Source organism: Uloborus diversus, chromosome 3 (assembly GCF_026930045.1).
Source record: "Uloborus diversus isolate 005 chromosome 3, Udiv.v.3.1, whole genome shotgun sequence".
Classification (NCBI taxonomy): Eukaryota; Metazoa; Arthropoda; class Arachnida; order Araneae; family Uloboridae; genus Uloborus; species Uloborus diversus.
This window is the reverse complement of record NC_072733.1, coordinates 68,918,403-68,942,524: the sequence shown is the minus strand read 5'-3', so window position 1 is coordinate 68,942,524 and position 24,122 is coordinate 68,918,403. Positions and strand designations below refer to the sequence as shown.

At 31.8% G+C, this 24,122-nt stretch overlaps 1 long non-coding RNA gene across 1 annotated transcript; it reads left to right on the top strand.

The window, feature by feature from the left end:
* The first annotated feature begins 15,069 nt into the window (after window positions 1-15,069).
* LOC129218518 (uncharacterized) lies at window positions 15,070-22,447 on the top strand. Its single transcript, XR_008580333.1, has 2 exons — window positions 15,070-15,973; window positions 22,300-22,447. It is a non-coding gene; the product is annotated as an uncharacterized LOC129218518 (long non-coding RNA).
* Window positions 22,448-24,122: the final 1,675 nt, after the last annotated feature.

Sequence of the window (24,122 nt, the reverse complement as noted above, 5' to 3'; positions counted from 1 at the left end):
CTATGAAGTCAAAATCTGTTATTTTCGTTTATTACATGCTAAAGAATTGCTACATGAATTACACCAATGAATGTAAAACTAATAAATATATATATATATGTTTTTTTTTTTTAAAAGACTGTTTGCTTTTTGTTATTTTGTGTATGGAAAAAGGCAATTTAGTTTGAGAGCAATAGAAAAAAATATTATTATCAAAGTGCATAAAAAAGACAATTCAGTTTGAGAGCAATAGAAAAATAACTTACCGTGATTTGAGAACTCCCTAATGCATCCCAAGTTGTTTTTGACAGTATTTAATCCCAGAATTATGTTGTACGTTTAACGTATATATAAAAAAAAGCATTCAACAGAATCCAAGGAATAATACTTATCATTATCAAATGATTTTTTTTTCTCTTTTCCTTCTCTTGAGCATCTGCTTCATTATTGAAGAGTTCATTCTTCTCAGTAGTGTACATTTAACCGAGTTCCACTTCGCCCACTGCCGAAATGCTTTTCCCTTCTTCTCTCTTGGATAACTTTCAAAGAAAATAAAAAGTAAAAACTCACTTGACTGCACTCAACCGTCTCTCTCTCTCTTGAATCAACCGATCTTAAATATTCTGCTCACGCACCACAACTTTCAGGTCGTGTTCTTTTCATCTGTATTCATGCTTGGTTGCATCTTCTTGCGTGTATGTGATTCTGGCCTACGGTGGTTTCAAAGAGGTTTTTCATTTTTAAAAATAGAAAAAATCTCTCCAAAACCACTGCAGGCCCCTTGTAGGGGACCCGCCTTTTTTATTTTACATTCTACAGTAATATTTAAAAAAAAAATTTCAGATAAAATACATACAAAAACATACATTTTCAAAAAATAAAATACACATTAAAATACATACATTTTACATCATTCAATTAATTTTCTGCTGTCCAACCACCGAAAGATATGTCAATCATTTCTTTTGTCGTCATATATGGATCTCTTTTTATAGTTTTCAATAAGTCAGGAGAAAAATGTTTTCGATTTATATTTATTTTTCTGGTGTGGTTGTATTTCGAATTGGTGTCTTTCACTTGATCTATAAAAGAGACCTCGAATATTTTGTTTGTTTACTTAGAATTTTTAAAGTGACCATATGATCTTAAATCGATGCCATTATCTAATACGAATTTTTTATCATAAAATGCTGATAAATCTACTTTATTTTGTACGATTGTAAAAAGTTCGTGTTTTTTAGAAATAAGAGAATTTTGAGATAATCTGTCGAAGTTTTGCTCAAATAAAACTCTTTTATAATCTTCAAAATGAATAGTTTTTTTTAAACAGCACGTTTTTATACCTTTAGCTCGTTTTTTTGACATATCCTCGTATTTAAAGGCATACATTTTTTATTTCAATCCGACGAATTCTTGTATGGGAGAACAAATTTCATTTTTCAAACAGCCTAGTTTCCCCTTATTTGTTTCATTAAACAAAAAATGATCCTTGCTAAAATTTGAACAATCTAAAATTTTTGAAAAATATGGATCAAGCATATCACGGTAATAATCACATGTGGATAGATGTAAAAAAGTGAATCCTTGTCCGAATAAAGAAGGCAACATTTTTGCCCATAAAATTTCTTAAAGTAATCAAAAAAAAAAAAAGATGGTAAACTCGGTATTTCGCCAATTCCAAAACACAGAAGCCAATATACAGGGGCTTGTCCAAACGGAGAGTTTTTTCCGCATTTTAAATAAGACTAAATTATCATTAACTATTTCAAAATAATCCAGAAGTGGGCTAGCCATGTTAGCTCGACAAGTAGCTTCTGTTACTGATGCCTTCACATTGATTCGCTTTCGTACATTTTGACAAGTTTTCCCGTAAAATGCGTTGTTCATTGTTTTAAAAAATAATTTTTCGCAATCCGATTTAGCCTGTTGACGTTTCTCATTATTAAAATTTACGTATTTTTCTAACCACTTTATCTGTCTGAATGATAAAATTCTATGAATTTTTTTAATACTATACCATGTTCCAAATAAAATTTTAAATTCATATAATGAACTACATAATTATTTTTATCAAAAAAATTAGGAGTTAGTTTTCTTGTTGGAAATATATGTTTCAAATTAAATTTTTCGCATAATTCTTTTGCGTAGGGAGACAACATGTCAAATGTGATATCTATATGACTAGGAGCCATAGGTAAACAATCATAGATTTCATGAACATTATGGGGGTATGTCAGCGAACATTCAATAAAAAACCCAATTTCATCATCAAAAGATTTTTCTGTTATATCAAAATTTTCAACTTCTGTTTGTGTTAACCAATAAAATTCACCTACTGGCATCGGCTGACTCATTACATATCCATATAAATTGTTCACATCTAATGCAACTATATAGCTGTGAGGTTTATCTGCATTATACGTCTCTGGGATGTATGGGTTGTTAGCAATTGCATATCGCTTAGATAAAATATTAACCCCTCCTCGCATCTGATTTTCAAACCAAATGTAATCATTACCCAGGTCAAAATTCATGCTATTACTAGCAACAGAAATATGCTAGCTTTTGCTATTTTTTGCTTTGTCTGCTAGTTATTCATGCTATGATATGCTTTTTTATGCTAGCAAGCATCACATGCTATTCAGCTAGCATACTCAGTAATAGCATGGCAAGCTATCTACAAGCATCATATGCTTATTTGCTGTTCAAGCTTGTTCAAAAGCATGTAGTGCTACGTAGCTTAATAAGCTATTTTAAACTTTTTTATGCTAGCAAGTATCACATGCTATTCAGCTAGCATACGCAGTAATAGCATAGCAAGCTATCTACAAGCATCATATGCTTATTTGCTGTTCAAGCTTGTTCAAAAGCATGTAGTGCTACGCAGCTTAATAAGCTATTTTAAGCTTTTTTATGCTAGCAAGCATCACATGCTATTCAGCTAGCATACACAGTAATAGCATGGCAAGCTATCTACAAGCATCATATGCTTATTTGCTGTTCAAGCTTGTTCAAAAGCATGCAGTGCTATGTAGCTTAATAAGCTATTTTAAGCTTTTTTATGCTAGCAAGCATCACATACTATTCAGCTAGCATACACAGAAATAGCATAGCAAGCTGTCTACAGGCATTATATGCTTATTTGTTGTTCGAGCTTGTTCAAAAGCATTTAGTGCTACGTAGCTTAATAAGCTTTTATGCTACACATACACACACTTATGCCTGCACACAGACACAAACACATATGCCTACATACACACACGCGCGCGTACACACACAGCACTGCATACGCAACACGCACACACATTTGCATACACACACACACGCACCCACACACATGCGCCTACACAAACGCACACGCGCATTCATACACACACACGCTGGTGATTGCGAAAAACATAATTTGAATTCAAGATGCCAAAAATTCAATTTTTTTTTTTTTTTGCCCTTCCTGAGGGTTTTTTTTTTTTTTTTTTTTTTGCCCTCTATTATATGCCTTCATGTATGCGCCTTCATTTTTTTATGCGCCCTCAAACCTGTGTGCCTTCTGTATTAAGGTTGGCGGGGGACCCAAATAGTGTTACTTTTAAATAAATTCATAAGGCCTCGCTGATTGCCTGCTCAAACAGTAGACTTGTCATTCAGGGGTCAACTGCCCCACACTCCTTGACTACGGGAAATTAATGTATCTACATATAATTTAGCGTATTTTTTGCTATTTCTGGTGTAATTTCCATCAAGTACCATACTTTTTGCACCCACCACCCTGAAAAATTCGAAATGACCTCCTATAAGGCAGATGCTTATCCCCAGTTTCTTTCTCGACCCCGATGTAATACTATTGCATAGTTTATGAAGGCAATGGACAGTTCCCAGTCCTCTGATATTTGTTAAGCATTAAAACTTTAATAATGAACATAATTGCATAGAAAAACAAAAATGCATTTAAATGAGCGTCCCAATTGTAGGGACTCTAGTGCTAATAATTTTGACGAGAAAAATTTAAAAAAAATGAATGTAACTCATGGAAAGTGAACTGTCAAAGTGTTTTTTTTCATTGGTTTGTTATTTTCACACATTTATAGAACAGCGTTTCAACGTATACAAGCAGAGATTTTTTTAATGAAATTACGCAAGCGCAAAGTGCAAAAAATGTGTACCTTTCATGGCGGGAAATTTGGAAAAGCAAACTGTGATTGGCAACGGCAACATTCCGAGCCGCACCACACCAACCAGCATGTTTATTTTGTGCACAGGAGGAAATTTGCGCTGAGATAAGTATTCTTTTAAACCTGTTTTTGAAATTTAACTTAATATTGTAATACTTGTTTGTTCTTGTAATTGTTTTTTATGCAAACTCAAGTATCTTATCAAACTATTTTACGTTGTAAGCAAAGCATTGTAGCAAAAATGTTTGTTTGCTTGAGTTCGGACAATCTAACGAGTTGTTTTGTTTCATCTTGTAGTACGGCGCTATTTACTGAAAAGTGTCACTATTTTACTGAAAAGTGTCGATGCTATTTTTTTAAATCATATTTTGGATCAGAAAGTTATTGTAATCCATAACGTAGTTATGTAAGCTGCCTTTACTTAATATAGGCATTAGAGTCCTATATTGGATATTCAATCACGTTGCTAGAAATTTCTTTTTTAGTTTTTCGTTTTTAAATTCATTAAAAATCTTGATTTTATTTTATGATTAAAACAAATTAAAGCAAGATTAAGATGCATCAGTTCATCAGCAGCATCAGTACAACTTTATAACAAGTATAAGGTTAGACTCTTAAAAGTTTTAGATTAGCTTTAGTTAGAAACTTCTATATATGTTTACTTCATGTATAATAATTTACCAGTAATTTTGAAATTTAACTTCTGAACATATTTTTGCTTCGTCGTAGACCAAAAATCAACAGCTTAAAATTGAAATTTATCCAGGACAGAATTAACTTTTGTCAAGACGCTTCTTAGTTAGGATTCACTGAATAGTTGGTTAATCTTTCAATATACTGCATATTTGGCAGACAAACAGAATATTTGGTTTGATTGAATACTTTAATAATTCAGTGACGCAATGCGTAGCAAATTTATTTTCAACACTTAGTAAACATATTTTTTCATATAATGAATGAAAGTTTTAACGTAGTTAAAAATTAGTTTGAGTTGTTGCCGTCTAATACTGTCAAACCTGGTTTATAAGAAAGCACTTAAAATTAATTTCTGCTTGGACAAACTGCATTTGAGATCCCTAATCCCGGTCCTACTGTTGATGATTTTCCAAATAAGATGATCTGCTTTAAACAATATGGTTTTAAAGGTCCCTCTGATATTGTTTTAACGAGTTTCAAATGTGCTATCATATTCAAAACAATTTTAACGTAAGAGAAAACACTCAGGTGGTAATTTCAAATTTTATTATTTTCAATTTTTCGTAATTTTTATGACATGTCTATATCTGAGAGTCAGAACAAGGTAACTCACAATATCGTGAGGAGACAGCTAAAATGGTTGTCAAAGATGGAATGCACCTGGTAAGTAATTACAAAGTTTTTTTTAGAATTATATTCACATGACTCGATACAGAATAAGATTCTACATGACAATACACTAATAAACTGAAAATCACAGTTTTTGGACTAATGTCAGTATTATAGCTCTGAGCTACAGATATTTTAATTAATCTTACTTTTTCAAATTCAATTAACTATGAAACAGTAAGCAGAAAAGAAAAAAAAAACTTGGATAATATGGAATATACATAATTATGTACAGTCGGCTAGCAACTTTGTTTTGTATTTGTATGTAAGGTAATTGCAAGATCCTTTATTTATAATGTAACATACTACCATGATTATATTAGCTACATCAAATATTATTCGAAAAGAATTGCAGAGAAATATAAACCATTAGTCCTTTACTAGAACAGTTTTTTTTTAAATTTATAATTGCACTAAATATAGATGCATTTAGGATGTTAAATGAAAATTAATTTTTATTTCATAAAAAAGGAAAAATAGATTAACCTTCCTTACATTAAATTGGTATAAAATACAAATGTTGAAATCACAAAATAAATAATATTAGATATTGGGTAAAATATGTTATTCGGTGCACCTATGCTTTTTAGTACGGACAAACTGAGATTTGGCACTTGCACATTATAGTGAATCATAAGGAAAGGGGTAAGAAAAATAAAAATTTGTATTGTTGATATTTAGATATGCAGTAACCATTTAAAATATGTAAGTACTGTACACAAGTAAAATACTGTATTAAAATTGAAAATTTAGTTCTTTCAGTCAACCAGTTTTCTGCCAAAATGGAATGTTTCAATGACTTAATGGTTTGAGTTTTATAATTTACGAAACATGTTAAGATTTTTTTTCTTAGTAACTACTTAATTTAAAGATTAATCATTTTGACTTTTAAAGGGTAGCTATTTCCTAAATTTTCCTTAGCAATTCTTGACAGTTTTCGTGCGTAATTTTTTAAAAAGACTAGCTAGGCTTTGTGTTGAATTTTAAAAATAATGAATATTCTAAAATAACACACAAGTTATTAAAAAATATATTTAGTAAGATCTTTTAATTTAGGAAATAAAACTTTCAAGAAAATATAATTACATGGAATTAGTATTAATGCTCTACTCAAGCTATACATTGTATTATTTATCTTTTAAATAGTAATGAACAAAGTTTTAATGAACAAAATCATCGGGTTACTGCATACACGTGTTTTGGAGTTACAGGAACTCTTTTTCAATGTAAAGTGGTGAGCTTTTGTATGTAAAGACCCAAAACACGGGTATGCAGTTGTCTGCTATTTTTGTGCATTAAAACGTTGTTCATTACTATTTACTTCCCTGCACAAAGGTATTTATTTCTTATTTATCTTTTAGTTTAAAGCAACTTTTTTTTGCAGCCTTTAAGAACAAAATAAGATGCCTTCTTTGCACTAAGATTTTCAAGTAGGAGAGTGGAATTGCAAGTCCTTTCTCATCACAGGTAAGTGATATTAGTTTTGAAAATATCAGTAGGGGAATGTGGGGCAAAGTAAAATTGTGAAATATTTACCCTGTTTTTAGTACAATATATCTAGTAATATTTTAAAATACATTTAGGCTTCTCGAGTCAGAAAAAGTTATCTCTGAAGGTCAAAGCGTAAGCTAATAAATACAAGCAGTTTTGAGAAATTGGTACTCATTTGGTAATATTTTGTTGTACAGTCAACCTTCGTTTATCGTGGTCAATTCGCTCCAGACTTTACTGCAATAACTGAATTTCCGCGAAGTAGGATTTATTTATAAACCAAATGTTTTTTTTTCCTAATTAGAGTGCATAAAACCAACTTACGACAATTTAAATAGGTTTTAACATAGTTAGAGCCCCCTAAATATTAAACAGCTCTCTTAATCCCCATCACATTTTCATTACTTTGTTAAAACTAAGCTACACGCACAATATGCAGTTCTTAAACATTACTACTAATCTGTGAAAACAGCTCAACTTGTTCGATGATGAATATGTGCCCCCGTTCTTCCTCTTTACTTATCCTCATTAAAGGTATTATATATACAACTTAAAAAGCTTGTACATTGTGAACACTATATAGAAATGTATGTATTTATCCCCTAACAATACAATGATTTATACTTTCCAGTTAGTGTTGAACGGTTAAAATGAGATAGCGATTCCCTACACTTTCTTCGCCAATTTTGTACCTTCACTCCCTTAACTAGTCCAACTATAGCCCCTCAGAAGAGCTTATCTTACTAAAAGGACATACTTTGTTATTCTTTAGTGGGAAAAAATTTACAGGGCATAAAAAAGGATTATTACTATATTTGAAAAAAAAAACCCAGAAAAAATCGCAATGTAGTGAAGCCCCGAAAGTCGAAGCGCAAAGTAGCAAGGGATGACTGTAACTCAAAAATTATTTTTGTAATTTTAAAATGAAATAGTTTTTATTATTAACATTTTTAGTACTACTTGAGGCCTATCAGTGCAGTTTTTACTCAATTATTACTAAGCTTAGTTTTATTTTAAATGTTTTTTCCAATTAATCATGTGCATGCGAGGTAAAGTAGAATAGTTTATTCCATGTACTTATTCATTTCTTTTATCACTTGTATATTAATTTACAAATAAATTCATATGCATTCCTTTGCATAAAAATTCACTACTTTAATCATTCATTTACATATTGACTTATTAAAGCATTATTTTATTTGCTCGTTTATTGTTTCGCATGTATTAATCAATCAACTTATTTATACAACTTATACTTTAACCCCGCCTCCCTCTGCCGCACCACCGTCGACCAGCCGCCTCACGGTGCTGCTCCTCTAGCGAAAACCGTCTCCAGGTTGCGTCCATATCTTACACACACACGCCTACACACACTCATGCCTGCACACTGACACAAACACACATGCCTATATACACACACACACACGAACGCCTACACACACACACACATGCGGGTACACACACAACACGCGCACACACATGCATGCATACATACACACACACCCACCCACACACATGAGTCCACACAAACACACGCATACACTCTCGTGATTGCAAAAAACATAATTTAAATTCAAGATGCCAAAAATTCAAATTACTATAATTTTTTTGTTTATTCTTTCACTATCTCTTTATTAATTTATTAATTATTTTAGTTAATCATTTATTTAACCCAAAATGGTGTTGATAATCAGATAGAAAATATTTCAGACAAAAAATATTTTATTTTTCACTTTTCCCCTTGATAAAAAAAAGGGGGGGGGATTCTTTATGTGCTGTAATTTTTTAAACAAATTTCCAATTTGCAACAAGTAAGTTATTTTAACTCTTACACTTTGCCCCACATTCCCGTACTTCAAACTTAAGACACCACTTATTGTATGATGGTTTGCTAAAAAAATTTGTCAAGTGTGACTAGATAGCCTTAATATTCCAAAGCAAACAAATGAAATAGTTTGCTCACCGAACATACATACTACAAAATTAATTGCTTCCAGTTCATCAACCACATCTCTGTTGTCAAGCTTAAGCTGCAGTGAATTAGTTATTGTTTTATGGCATTTGTATTGTAACAAGTTGGTGTTGTTCGAATTCTCGTAAATTCCCCTTTTTTCTAAAAAGAAAAGGCTATGTTTTGATACAATTTTCTAGGGATTTACCAAACACCACAGTGTGCTGAATACTGATAATAATATAATACAGCCGGACCTCCATATATCCAAGTATGAACTTACGAAGAAAAGATTCCATTTATAGAAATTTAGAAGCTTAATTTTATTAGAATTACTACTAAAACATTAAAGTTCAATCTAATTTTTCTGGAAAAACTACATTACTCATTTATTTGTGAATTATATTACATAAAAGTTAATGATTTAAAAAAGAAAAACAATAAGAAACTTTCTTTTTTTATTGTTTTTAAATAAACAGTATTCCAGACATTGGATAAAATCATCATAGCTGTATTCCTTAAAAAGAAAAGAAAAAATTTATGAATAGCCAATTTTACCAACAGTTCACCAAAGAAATGTTTGCATTTATTGAATCCTCTACTTCATTAGAAATATTTTTCGAAAATTGAAGTCCAGAACCTGTAGTCAGAGACACCTCCAACATTTCATTTTTGATTAAATTCAAAAAATTGCATTTTTATCCCTCCCCCTTCTGTTTTGCAAGGAGTTATGGCTTTTTCAAATACTTAACTATTTCTGTGTCCATTAAGAGGTTTTTTTTCTGCAAAATTTTAATATCTCTTAAGCAAATTTGAATCTTTCCAGTGTGTTCAAGTTAAACTTGAGATTCCCTACTGTAAAATTAAATAGTTTTTTCATTTGAATCAATGCATCAAGTTGTAAAGTAAAATGCAGTTGTACTTTACTAATCAAAATCATATATTTTTTTAAAGTTAAAATTTTTAAAATGTTTTTTTGGTTTAAGTGGGTTTTTTTTCCATTCCCTTTCAAAAATTGCATTCATATTTTTTTTTAAATTAGAGGGAAGGAGAGAATCCCATCCAATCAATTCAACTCTAACTACCCCCCCCCTCTTTGTTCCCTTTATATACATGCGTGCGTGTGTGTGTGTGTGTGGAAAAACTAACCCAACTGTCATGAGTATTTCCTGTTTCATTCATTGACAAAAAATGTTTCATTCAAATGTTTAGAGTGGTATTAGTTTTGCAAAATGTATTTTAAAAACTAGCAAATTTGCCACTAAATATAAGTTTTTTTTTTCTTTCCAGGAATCAGGACTTATAATCAGAAAAATAGCTCTTTTAGTCCTTTTTTTAATTTTAACTTTCTCCTTTTATTTCTAACTAGCAGTACCCGCACCACGATGCCCGTGCTAAAAATTTAATGGAAATCCAATGAATAAAAAAAAAAATTACGCCTGCTCTCCCTCTGATGTAAAATGATAATTTTTCTTTGTATAAAATGCGTACACACCATTTCAAAGAAAAAAAAAACCTATTAAAGTTTCTTTGGAACTTAAAACTTTTTGTCAAATCATTAAATTATATTTACAGATACTTTAAAACTCTATTTAGCAAGTGAAGCGGTTTTTTTGCAATTTAAAATATTTCGCAAAATAAACAAAATAAGACATCAAATAATATCTTTCAAATGTAAAAACTACCAAAATATCACAAAACAGGCAATGACTTCGTTCAAATGTTGACGAGTAGAAGCAATTTTCACCTCTATCATACCTTAACGGGCAACTTTCTAGCTTAGATATAAAAATTGATACAATTAAAGCTAAAAAAAATGCAGAAGTTGGCGCCTGCAACTTTCTGATATTTAGTCAGAGCCTGAACTCATTCTTTGGGCTTCTTACCCTTGGAAAGGATAAGATTTGAAAACTTTTTGTTGGTTGGTGTCGACATGTGCGTGGTGTACACGTGATGTGTGAAGGGTTAAACCCCACGTAGATATTTTGCGAAACTGATTGATCGTCACTGCATTTTATTTAAGTATTAACAAGTGCTGTGATACTTAGTAGTATTGTATTTTCTTTAAAATTTTTTCAATTATACTTCAAGAATATAATATTTGCCATTATACCCAGGTCAAAATTCATGCTATTACTAGCAACAGAAATATGCTAGCTTTTGCTATTTTTTGCTTTGTCTGCTAGTTATTCATGCTATGATATGCTTTTTTATGCTAGCAAGCATCACATGCTATTCAGCTAGCATACTCAGTAATAGCATGGCAAGCTATCTACAAGCATCATATGCTTATTTGCTGTTCAAGCTTGTTCAAAAGCATGTAGTGCTACGCAGCTTAATAAGCTATTTTAAGCTTTTTTATGCTAGCAAGCATCACATGCTATTCAGCTAGCATACACAGTAATAGCATGGCAAGCTATCTACAAGCATCATATGCTTATTTGCTGTTCAAGCTTGTTCAAAAGCATGTAGTGCTATGTAGCTTAATAAGCTATTTTAAGCTTTTTTATGCTAGCAAGCATCACATACTATTCAGCTAGCATACACAGAAATAGCATAGCAAGCTGTCTACAGGCATCATATGCTTATTTGTTGTTCGAGCTTGTTCAAAAGCATTTAGTGCTACGTAGCTTAATAAGCTTTTATGCTACACATACACACACTTATGCCTGCACACAGACACAAACACATATGCCTACATACACACACGCGCGCGTACACACACAGCACTGCATACGCAACACGCACACATTTGCATACACACACACACGCACCCACACACATGCGCCTACACAAACGCACACGCGCATTCATACACACACACGCTGGTGATTGCGAAAAACATAATTTGAATTCAAGATGCCAAAAATTCAATTTTTTTTTTTTTTTTTGGCCCTTCCTGAGGGATTTTTTTTTTTTTTTTTTTGCGCTCTATTATATGCCTTCATGTATGCGCCTTCATTTTTTTATGCGCCCTCAAACCTGTGTGCCTTCTGTATTAAGGTTGGCGGGGGACCCAAATAGTGTTACTTTTAAATAAATTCATAAGGCCTCGCTGATTGCCTGCTCAAACAGTAGACTTGTCATTCAGGGGTCAACTGCCCCACACTCCTTGACTACGGGAAATTAATGTATCTACATATAATTTAGCGTATTTTTTGCTATTTCTGGTGTAATTTCCATCAAGTACCATACTTTTTGCACCCACCACCCTGAAAAATTCGAAATGACCTCCTATAAGGCAGATGCTTATCCCCAGTTTCTTTCTCGACCCCGATGTAATACTATTGCATAGTTTATGAAGGCAATGGACAGTTCCCAGTCCTCTGATATTTGTTAAGCATTAAAACTTTAATAATGAACATAATTGCATAGAAAAACAAAAATGCATTTAAATGAGCGTCCCAATTGTAGGGACTCTAGTGCTAATAATTTTGACGAGAAAAATTAAAAAAAAATGAATATAACTCATGGAAAGTGAACTGTCAAAGTGTTTTTTTTCATTGGTTTGTTATTTTCACACATTTATAGAACAGCGTTTCAACGTATACAAGCAGAGATTTTTTTAATGAAATTACGCAAGCGCAAAGTGCAAAAAATGTGTACCTTTCATGGCGGGAAATTTGGAAAAGCAAACTGTGATTGGCAACGGCAACATTCCGAGCCGCACCACACCAACCAGCATGTTTATTTTGTGCACAGGAGGAAATTTGCGCTGAGATAAGTATTCTTTTAAACCTGTTTTTGAAATTTAACTTAATATTGTAATACTTGTTTGTGCTTGTAATTGTTTTTTATGCAAACTCAAGTATCTTATCAAACTATTTTACGTTGTAAGCAAAGCATTGTAGCAAAAATGTTTGTTTCCTTGAGTTCGGACAATCTAACGAGTTGTTTTGTTTCATCTTGTAGTACGGCGCTATTTACTGAAAAGTGTCACTATTTTACTGAAAAGTGTCAATGCTATTTTTTTTAAAATCATATTTTGGATCAGAAAGTTATTGTAATCCATAACGTAGTTATGTAAGCTGCCTTTACTTAATATAGGCATTAGAGTCCTATATTGGATATTCAATCACGTTGCTAGAAATTTCTTTTTTAGTTTTTCGTTTTTAAATTCATTAAAAATCTTGATTTTATTTTATGATTAAAACAAATTAAAGCAAGATTAAGATGCATCAGTTCATCAGCAGCATCAGTACAACTTTATAACAAGTATAAGGTTAGACTCTTAAAAGTTTTAGATTAGCTTTAGTTAGAAACTTCTATATATGTTTACTTCATGTATAATAATTTACCAGTAATTTTGAAATTTAACTTCTAAACATATTTTTGCTTCGTCGTAGACCAAAAATCAACAGCTTAAAATTGAAATTTATCCAGGACAGAATTAACTTTTGTCAAGACGCTTCTTAGTTAGGATTCACTGAATAGTTGGTTAATCTTTCAATATACTGCATATTTGGCAGACAAACAGAATATTTGGTTTGATTGAATACTTTAATAATTCAGTGACGCAATGCGTAGCAAATTTATTTTCAACACTTAGTAAACATATTTTTTCATATAATGAATGAAAGTTTTAATGTAGTTAAAAATTAGTTTGAGTTGTTGCCGTCTAATACTGTCAAACCTGGTTTATAAGAAAGCACTTAAAATTAATTTCTGCTTGGACAAACTGCATTTGAGATCCCTAATCCCGGTCCTACTGTTGATGATTTTCCAAATAAGATGATCTGCTTTAAACAATATGGTTTTAAAGGTCCCTCTGATATTGTTTTAACGAGTTTCAAATGTGCTATCATATTCAAAACAATTTTAACGTAAGAGAAAACACTCAGGTGGTAATTTCAAATTTTATTATTTTCAATTTTTCGTAATTTTTATGACATGTCTATATCTGAGAGTCAGAACAAGGTAACTCACAATATCGTGAGGAGACAGCTAAAATGGTTGTCAAAGATGGAATGCACCTGGTAAGTAATTACAAAGTTTTTTTTTAGAATTATATTCACATGACTCGATACAGAATAAGATTCTACATGACAATACACTAATAAACTGAAAATCACAGTTTTTGGACTTATGTCAGTATTATAGCTCTGAGCTACAGATATTTTGATTAATCTTACTTTTTCAAATTCAATTAACTATGAAACAGTAAGCAGAAAAGAAAAAAAAAACTTGGATAATATGGAATATACATAATTATGTACAGTCGGCTAGCAACTTTGTTTTGTATTTGTATGTAAGGTAATTGCAAGATCCTTTATTTATAATGTAACATACTACCATGATTATATTAGCTACATCAAATATTATTCGAAAAGAATTGCAGATAAATATAAACCATTAGTCCTTTACTAGAACAGTTTTTTTTTAAATTTATAATTGCACTAAATATAGATGCATTTAGGATGTTAAATGAAAATTAATTTTTATTTCATAAAAAAGGAAAAATAGATTAACCTTCCTTACATTAAATTGGTATAAAATACAAATGTTGAAATCACAAAATAAATAATACTAGCTGCGTCGCCCGGCTTTGCACGGTCCACCTCGAAAATAAAAGTCATGTCAAGTGACGCGAGTTCAACACTCAGGCTTGAACCAAAAAAAAAGTCAGTGTAGTTTTGCGGCAGATTGCGGAAAACCCCCCAAAAAAGTAAACAATTTAAATCCCCTGATTACAGGAAAAGCCTCAAAACAAAAACAAGAATTTAACCTGTTCATATTCGAGAAAAAGAAATGGCAACAGATCTTTCATCTCAATGATTTTCTTCACGCTGTAAATTTTAATAAAAGCGTTCATCCGGAAAGTTGAGTTGAAGCACTGAATAATAATTTGAATGGAGGAAAGCCTTCGAAAAATATGGATTTTATTTTGAAATCTAAGAGTCATAATTAATAATTTTTAATTGATATCTCCGCTAATTATTATCGGAGGATTATGTTAAATAGCCAAACATGAAGACGGGAAGATGACGAATCCATCGATACCTGGTTCGATGGTCAGTTCACTGTCGTTCGGGAGAAGAAGCTTGGACATAGATAGATAGATAGATAGATAGATACTCAGATTTTATATGTATAAGATTAGATATTGGGTAAAATATGTTATTCGGTGCACCTATGCTTTTTAGTACGGACAAACTGAGATTTGGCACTTGCACATTATAGTGAATCATAAGGAAAGGGGTAAGGAAAATAAAAATTTGTATTGTTGATATTTAGATATGCAGTAACCATTTAAAATATGTAAGTACTGTACACAAGTAAAATACTGTATTAAAATTGAAAATTTAGTTCTTTCAGTCAACCAGTTTTCTGCCAAAATGGAATGTTTCAATGACTTAATGGTTTGAGTTTTATAATTTACGAAACATGTTAAGATTTTTTTTCTTAGTAACTACTTAATTTAAAGATTAATCATTTTGACTTTTAAAGGGTAGCTATTTCCTAAATTTTCCTTAGCAATTCTTGACAGTTTTCGTGCGTAATTTTTTAAAAAGACTAGCTAGGCTTTGTGTTGAATTTTAAAAATAATGAATATTCTAAAATAACACACAAGTTATTAAAAAATATTTAGTAAGATCTTTTAATTTAGGAAATAAAACTTTCAAGAAAATATAATTACACGGAATTAGTATTAATGCTCTACTCAAGCTATACATTGTATTATTTATCTTTTAAATAGTAATGAACAAAGTTTTAATGAACAAAATCATCGGGTTACTGCATACACGTGTTTTGGAGTTACAGGAACTCTTTTTCAATGTAAAGTGGTGAGCTTTTGTATGTAAAGACCCAAAACACGGGTATGCAGTTGTCTGCTATTTTTGTGCATTAAAACGTTGTTCATTACTATTTACTTCCCTGCACAAAGGTATTTATTTCTTATTTATCTTTTAGTTTAAAGCAACTTTTTTTTGCAGCCTTTAAGAACAAAATAAGATGCCTTCTTTGCACTAAGATTTTCAAGTAGGAGAGTGGAATTGCAAGTCCTTTCTCATCACAGGTAAGTGATATTAGTTTTGAAAATATCAGTAGGGGAATGTGGGGCAAAGTAAAATTGTGAAATATTTACCCTGTTTTTAGTACAATATATCTAGTAATATTTTAAAATACATTTAGGCTTCTCGAGTCAGAAAAAGTTATCTCTGAAGGTCAAAGCGTAAGCTAATAAATACAAGCAGTTTTGAGAAATTGGTACTCATTTGGTAATATTTTGTTGTACAGTCAACCTTCGTTTATCGTGGTCAATTCGCTCCAGACTTTACTGCAATAACTGAATTTCCGCGAAGTAGGATTTATTTATAAACCAAATGTTTTTTTTTCCTAATTAGAGTGCATAAAACCAACTTACGACAATTTAAATAGGTTTTAACATAGTTAGAGCCCCCTAAATATTAAACAGCTCTCTTAATCCCCATCACATTTTCATTACTTTGTTAAAACTAAGCTACACGCACAATATGCAGTTCTTAAACATTACTACTAATCTGTGAAAACAGCTCAACTTGTTCGATGATGAATATGTGCCCCCGTTCTTCCTCTTTACTTATCCTCATTAAAGGTATTATATATACAACTTAAAAAGCTTGTACATTGTGAACACTATATAGAAATGTATGTATTTATCCCCTAACAATACAATGATTTATACTTTCCAGTTAGTGTTGAACGGTTAAAATGAGATAGCGATTCCCTACACTTTCTTCGCCAATTTTGTACCTTCACTCCCTTAACTAGTCCAACTATAGCCCCTCAGAAGAGCTTATCTTACTAAAAGGACATACTTTGTTATTCTTTAGTGGGAAAAAATTTACAGGGCATAAAAAAGGATTATTACTATATTTGAAAAAAAAAAAAACCCAGAAAAAATCGCAATGTAGTGAAGCCCCGAAAGTCGAAGCGCAAAGTAGCAAGGGATGACTGTAACTCAAAAATTATTTTTGTAATTTTAAAATGAAATAGTTTTTATTATTAACATTTTTAGTACTACTTGAGGCCTATCAGTGCAGTTTTTACTCAATTATTACTAAGCTTAGTTTTATTTTAAATGTTTTTTCCAATTAATCATGTGCATGCGAGGTAAAGTAGAATAGTTTATTCCATGTACTTATTCATTTCTTTTATCACTTGTATATTAATTTACAAATAAATTCATATGCATTCCTTTGCATAAAAATTCACTACTTTAATCATTCATTTACATATTGACTTATTAAAGCATTATTTTATTTGCTCGTTTATTGTTTCGCATGTATTAATCAATCAACTTATTTATACAACTTATACTTTAACCCGCCTCCCTCTGCCGCACCACCGTCGACCAGCCGCCTCACGGTGCTGCTCCTCTAGCGAAAACCGTCTCCAGGTTGCGTCCATATCTTACACACACACGCCTACACACACTCATGCCTGCACACTGACACAAACACACATGCCTATATACACACACACACACGAACGCCTACACACACACACACATGCGGGTACACACACAACACGCGCACACACATGCATGCATACATACACACACACCCACCCACACACATGAGTCCACACAAACACACGCATACACTCTCGTGATTGCAAAAAACATAATTTAAATTCAAGATGCCAAAAATTCAAATTACTATAATTTTTTTGTTTATTCTTTCACTATCTCTTTATTAATTTATTAATTATTTTAGTTAATCATTTATTTAACCCAAAATGGTGTTGATAATCAGATGGAAAATATTTCAGACAAAAAATATTTTATTTTTCTCTTTGCCCCTTGATAAAAAAAAAAGGGGGGGGGATTCTTTATGTGCTGTAATTTTTGAAACAAATTTCCAATTTGCAACAAGTAAGTTATTTTAACTCTTACACTTTGTCCCACATTCCCGTACTTCAAACTTAAGACACCACTTATTGTATGATGGTTTGCTAAAAAAATTTGTCAAGTGTGACTAGATAGCCTTAATATTCCAAAGCAAACAAATGAAATTGTTTGCTCACCGAACATACATACTACAAAATTAATTGCTTCCAGTTCATCAACCACATCTCTGTTGTCAAGCTTAAGCTGCAGTGAATTAGTTATTGTTTTATGGCATTTGTATTGTAACAAGTTGGTGTTGTTCGAATTCTCGTAAATTCCCCTTTTTTCTAAAAAGAAAAAGCTATGTTTTGATACAATTTTCTAGGGATTTACCAAACACCTCAGTGTGCTGAATACTGATAATAATATAATACAGCCGGACCTCCATATATCCAAGTATGAACTTACGAAGAAAAGATTCCATTTATAGAAATTTAGAAGCTTAATTTTATTAGAATTACTACTAAAACATTAAAGTTCAATCTAATTTTTCTGGAAAAACTACATTACTCATTTATTTGTGAATTATATTACATAAAAGTTAATGATTTAAAAAAGAAAAACAATAAGAAACTTTCTTTTTTTATTGTTTTTAAATAAACAGTATTCCAGACATTGGATAAAATCATCATAGCTGTATTCCTTAAAAAGAAAAGAAAAAATTTATGAATAGCCAATTTTACCAACAGTTCACCAAAGAAATGTTTGCATTTATTGAATCCTCTACTTCATTAGAAATATTTTTCGAAAATTGAAGTCCAGAACCTGTAGTCAGAGACACCTCCAACATTTCATTTTTGATTAAATTCAAAAAATTGCATTTTTATCCCTCCCCCTTCTGTTTTGCAAGGAGTTATGGCTTTTTCAAATACTTAACTATTTCTGTGTCCATTAAGAGGTTTTTTTTCTGCAAAATTTTAATATCTCTTAAGCAAATTTGAATCTTTCCAGTGTGTTCAAGTTAAACTTGAGATTTCCTACTGTAAAATTAAATAGTTTTTTCATTTGAATCAATGCATCAAGTTGTAAAGTAAAATGCAGTTGTACTTTACTAATCAAAATCATATATTTTTTTAAAGTTAAAATTTTTAAAATGTTTTTTTGGTTTAAGTGGGTTTTTTTTTCCATTCCCTTTCAAAAATTGCATTCATATTTTTTTTTAAATTAGAGGGAAGGAGAGAATCCCATCCAATCAAATCAACTCTAACTAACCCCCCCCCCCTCTTTGTTCCCTTTATATACATGCGTGCGTGTGTGTGTGTGTGTGGAAAAACTAACCCAACTGTCATGAGTATTTCCTGTTTCATTCATTGACAAAAAATGTTTCATTCAAATGTTTAGAGTGGTATTAGTTTTGCAAAATGTATTTTAAAAACTAGCAAATTTGCCACTAAATATAAGTTTTTTTTTTCTTTCCAGGAATCAGGACTTCTAATCAGAAAAATAGCTCTTTTAGTCCTTTTTTTAATTTTAACTTCCTCCTTTTATTTCTAACTAGCAGTACCCGCACCACGATGCCCGTGCTAAAAATTTAATGGAAATCCAATGAATAAAAAAAAATTTATGCCTGCTCTCCCTCTGATGTAAAATGATAATTTTTCTTTGTATAAAATGCGTACACACCATTTCAAAGAAAAAAAAACCTATTAAAGTTTCTTTGGAACTTAAAACTTTTTGTCAAATCATTAAATTATATTTACAGATACTTTAAAACTCTATTTAGCAAGTGAAGCGGTTTTTTTGCAATTTAAAATATTTCGCAAAATAAACAAAATAAGACATCAAATAATATCTTTCAAATGTAAAAACTACCAAAATATCACGAAACAGGCAATAACTTCGTTCAAATGTTGACGAGTAGAAGCAATTTTCACCTCTATCATACCTTAACGGGCAACTTTCTAGCTTAGATATAAAAATTGATACAATTAAAGCTAAAAAAAATGCAGAAGTTGGCGCCTGCAACTTTCTGATATTTAGTCAGAGCCTGAACTCATTCTTCTTACCTGGGCTTCTTACCCTTGGAAAGGATAAGATTTGAAAACTTTCTGTTGGTTGGTGTCGACATGTGCGTGGTGTACACGTGATGTGTGAAGGGTTAAACCCCACGTAGATATTTTGCGAAACTGATTGATCGTCACTGCATTTTATTTAAGTATTAACAAGTGCTGTGATACTTAGTAGTATTGTATTTTCTTTAAAATTTTTTCAATTATACTTCAAGAATATAATATTTGCCATTATACTTTTTTAAAATTTACTTCAAGATATCATGTTAGGTATTCAACTTCTCTTAATAGCCAACTTAATGTAATAATATATTTTAATACTAGTTGAAATTTGTATGTTTCCCACCAGTACAGTTTTAGTTCAATAACTTTTGTGGCATTTTTCTTCATTTGTATAATATTTTTCCAACTCGCATGTCTGTCTGGAGGGGCACATTTAAATGGTAGTTTATGTACAGGTAAGGACTTATGACCAAACCCAATCCTCCACGTTAATTCTGCCTCCTTTGGTGCATACTAGGTGAGTCAACTCTCTTGGGCAAAACTTTAAGGCAGGTCAGATGGGAGGGTAAAGAGTAAGAATCTTATTCAACATATGGTCACAAGTGCAATGCTGACGCGCTACATGCACACAGAGCTAGAAACTGATGGATGCAAAAGGAGTCTCAAGTTGATTACACAAAGAAAATTTTACGTAAGAGTTTTGATTTTAAAAAAAGGTTTAGAGCCAGGCCGTGATCTATAAATTTTGAGGCCCCCTGCAAAAAATCAGCAGGACCCCTAACCGCCTACTGGTTTTCTGTGCCATTAGGGGCTGCTGGCACTTTTAGTGCCCCTCCACCCTTGTGGGATCTGCAAGTAGTTAGAAGTTATGACCTGTAGTATCTAATATGTGCTGTCCCAACAAAAGAGCAGCAATAATAAAAGTTTATTAAAAATGGCTTGTTAGTGCGATATTAAGTGCTTTGTTATTGCCACACATGTATTACAGCTATAGGCTATAAATTTCAGCCAACTACTTTAAACCTTTCTTGAAAGCTAAAGTGTTGTGTAAAATCTTCTTTATGTAATGTGTGTGTGTGTGAATTTTACCGGTTTTGCTTCCATCAGTTTTTCCAGCTTTGTGTGGATACAGCTCATCAGCCTTGTGCGACCATAGCTTCCTACGTGATTCATGCTTTTTATCCTCCCCTCTGTACCCCTTAAAGTTTTGCTCGAGAGTTTCGACTCACCCTGCATGTATAAATTTTTGGGTGTATTTGGAAGTTTAAACTCAAATAATGTGTGGGTTTATTTAATAACCTTGCAGTCAGTGTGATAACCATATTATGATAATGTCCTCATGAAATTTGTTCATTTTATAGCATCTCTGTAATATTATATTGGGTTTAGTATTTACTTTGTGTGAAATTTCAAAGATATTTTACATCCACATTCAAAGCATATTAATACATATATTTTTGTACCTAAAAGTAGATAAAAGGCTTAAGTGATCCTAAAAGAAACCTTTAAATTCAAGTCATGAAATTTTTGGTGTGAAACATTGTATGCAGGGTCTATACACTATTCAATTTTCGGGCCCCTTCCAAAATTTAATTCTGTATCTGCCCCCTAATGACATATCCAGGGCATGTAAAATTTTCGGTGTGGGATGAATCTTTGTAGTTTTTGATCAAAAATTTCTTCTAAAACTTGATTATTTCATATTTTATTGAAAAGTTACTGTAGCTCAAAATCGATTGCAAATGGTACCGCTAAAATCATATTTGGACAAATAAAAATCATTAGTCATCATATAAAGCTGTTAAATTATTTTTTTTGTCTGATTAATGCTATACGACACATTCAAATGTTTTTATTCATATACAAAAGAAAAAACTGGGTATGTACAAATTTCATTCCAGCATGTATAAACATGCCTGGCTGGGCATGTAAAATTGTAAATGCTTTTCTAGCCCTGCATTTCAAGTTCTTGGTGTTCTGAGAAAATACGCCAGTTGTCTTAGAGTGATTTTTTACCATTTTAGGCTATTTTGTGTGTACACTTTTGTTCAAAGGTAGTGAAAAGCACTTATTTTTGCAGGTTGTAGATTTCACAAAAGGAAGATATTGTGATTTTGCCAATTTCATTTGAACAGAACCAAAAGTTGATCATATACAAACAGTTGAAATACGTCCAAAACTTAAATCTTTGGATTATGACTGGCTAGCAAAAATTAATGCCTTGCAGAAAATTCTAAGTTCTCGATAAGATGTGAAGTTAATGCTCATTTTGTTTATGGGCTATAAATATTGTAACTTCTTTTAAGTTGCACTATATATGATGTGGGTTCAAAATATGTCTCACTGCAGTGTAATGTTCTGCATTAGTTTGAGGCGTTTCAAAGTGCTACGTTAGAAATCCTTTATTGCTTTATTTTATTTGTTTTGTTATTTGTTCATTCTTTTTTTTTTTTTTTTTAGAGCAAAATGAGAAAATATCTACTGAAAAGAGGGAAGGACTCCTCTGGAATTGAGACCGAGATGAAGAGAAGGAACAAATATTTATCCGATAAAATTCAGAATCTGCGTTACAATAAAGTTTAATTGAATAAATTTGATTTTAAGTGTTCTTTGTACTTTTATTTTCCTATTTATTGCATGCCATTTTTATTTAGCACTGGAGAGGTTAGTAATTTATTATATAAGTCTGAAATGAATTTTATAATAACCTCGGTGAAAGACACTTGTTTAATGCTATAAAAGTGAAAAATTAAACCAACAGTGGGTGGTAAGAAGGTAGCTGGAGTAGCAGAAATTAAAGCAAGACAAAAGGTAGAAATCAAGCTAGAAAAGCAACAGATGGTAGAAACTATGGTAGACTAGCAACAAATAAAAGCAGTGTGTGCTAGAAATCTTGCTATAAAAGCAAAAAATAAAAGCAGCATGTGCTAGAAATCTTGCTTTGCAAGCAGGAGAAAAAAGCAACGTATGCTAGAAATCTTGCTACAAAAGTCAAAAAATAAAAGCAACGTATGCTAGAAATCTTGCTAGAAAAGCAAAAATAAAAAGCAACAGATGCTAGAAATCTTGCTATAAAAGCAAAAAATAAAAAGCAACAGATGCTAGAAATCTTGCTACAAAAGCAAAAATAAAAAGCAACAGATGCTAGAAATCTTGCTATAAAAGCAAAAAAATAAAAGCAACATATGCTAGAAATCTTGCTACAAAAGCAAAAATAAAAAGCAACAGATGCTAGAAATCTTGCTATAAAAGCAAAAAATAAAAAGCAACAGATGCTAGAAATCTTGCTAGACTAGCTTATAAATAAAGCACCCTGTGGTAGAAATCTTGCTAGAAAAGCAAACAATAAAAGCAACACAAGCTAGAATTGGTATGCTTTAAAGCATGAAAAGTGTTCCAAAACACTGCATGGCATGCTAGTAAGTTTGCTAGAAAAAGCAAAGATTTTTGCTAGTTTATGCTAGTTTTTCTTGCTAGAAATTAGCATGTGATGCTATAAAGCAAACAATTTCTAGCATGAATTTTGACCTGGGTACTTTTTTAAAATTTACTTCAAGATATCATGTTAGGTATTCAACTTCTCTTAATAGCCAACTTAATGTAATAATATATTTTAATACTAGTTGAAATTGGTATGTTTCCCACCAGTACAGTTTTAGTTCAATAACTTTTGTGGCATTTTTCTTCATTTGTATAATATTTTTCCAACTTGCATGTCTGTCTGGAGGGGCACATTTAAATGGTAGTTTATGTACAGGTAAGGACTTATGACCAAACCCAATCCTCCACGTTAATTCTGCCTCCTTTGGTGCATACTAGGTGAGTCAACTCCCTTGGGCAAAACTTTAAGGCAGGTCAGATGGGAGGGTAAAGAGTAAGAATCTTATTCAACATATGGTCACAAGTGCAATGCTGACGCGCTACATGCACACAGAGCTAGAAACTGATGGATGCAAAAGGAGTCTCAAGTTGATTACACAAAGAAAATTTTACGTAAGAGTTTTGATTTTAAAAAAAGGTTTAGAGCCAGGCCGTGATCTATAAATTTTGAGGCCCCCTGCAAAAAATCAGCAGGACCCCTAACCGCCTACTGGTTTTCTGTGCCATTAGGGGCTGCTGGCACTTTTAGTGCCCCTCCACCCTTGTGGGATCTGCAAGTAGTTAGAAGTTATGACCTGTAGTATCTAATATGTGCTGTCCCAACAAAAGAGCAGCAATAATAAAAGTTTATTAAAAATGGCTTGTTAGTGCGATATTAAGTGCTTTGTTATTGCCACACATGT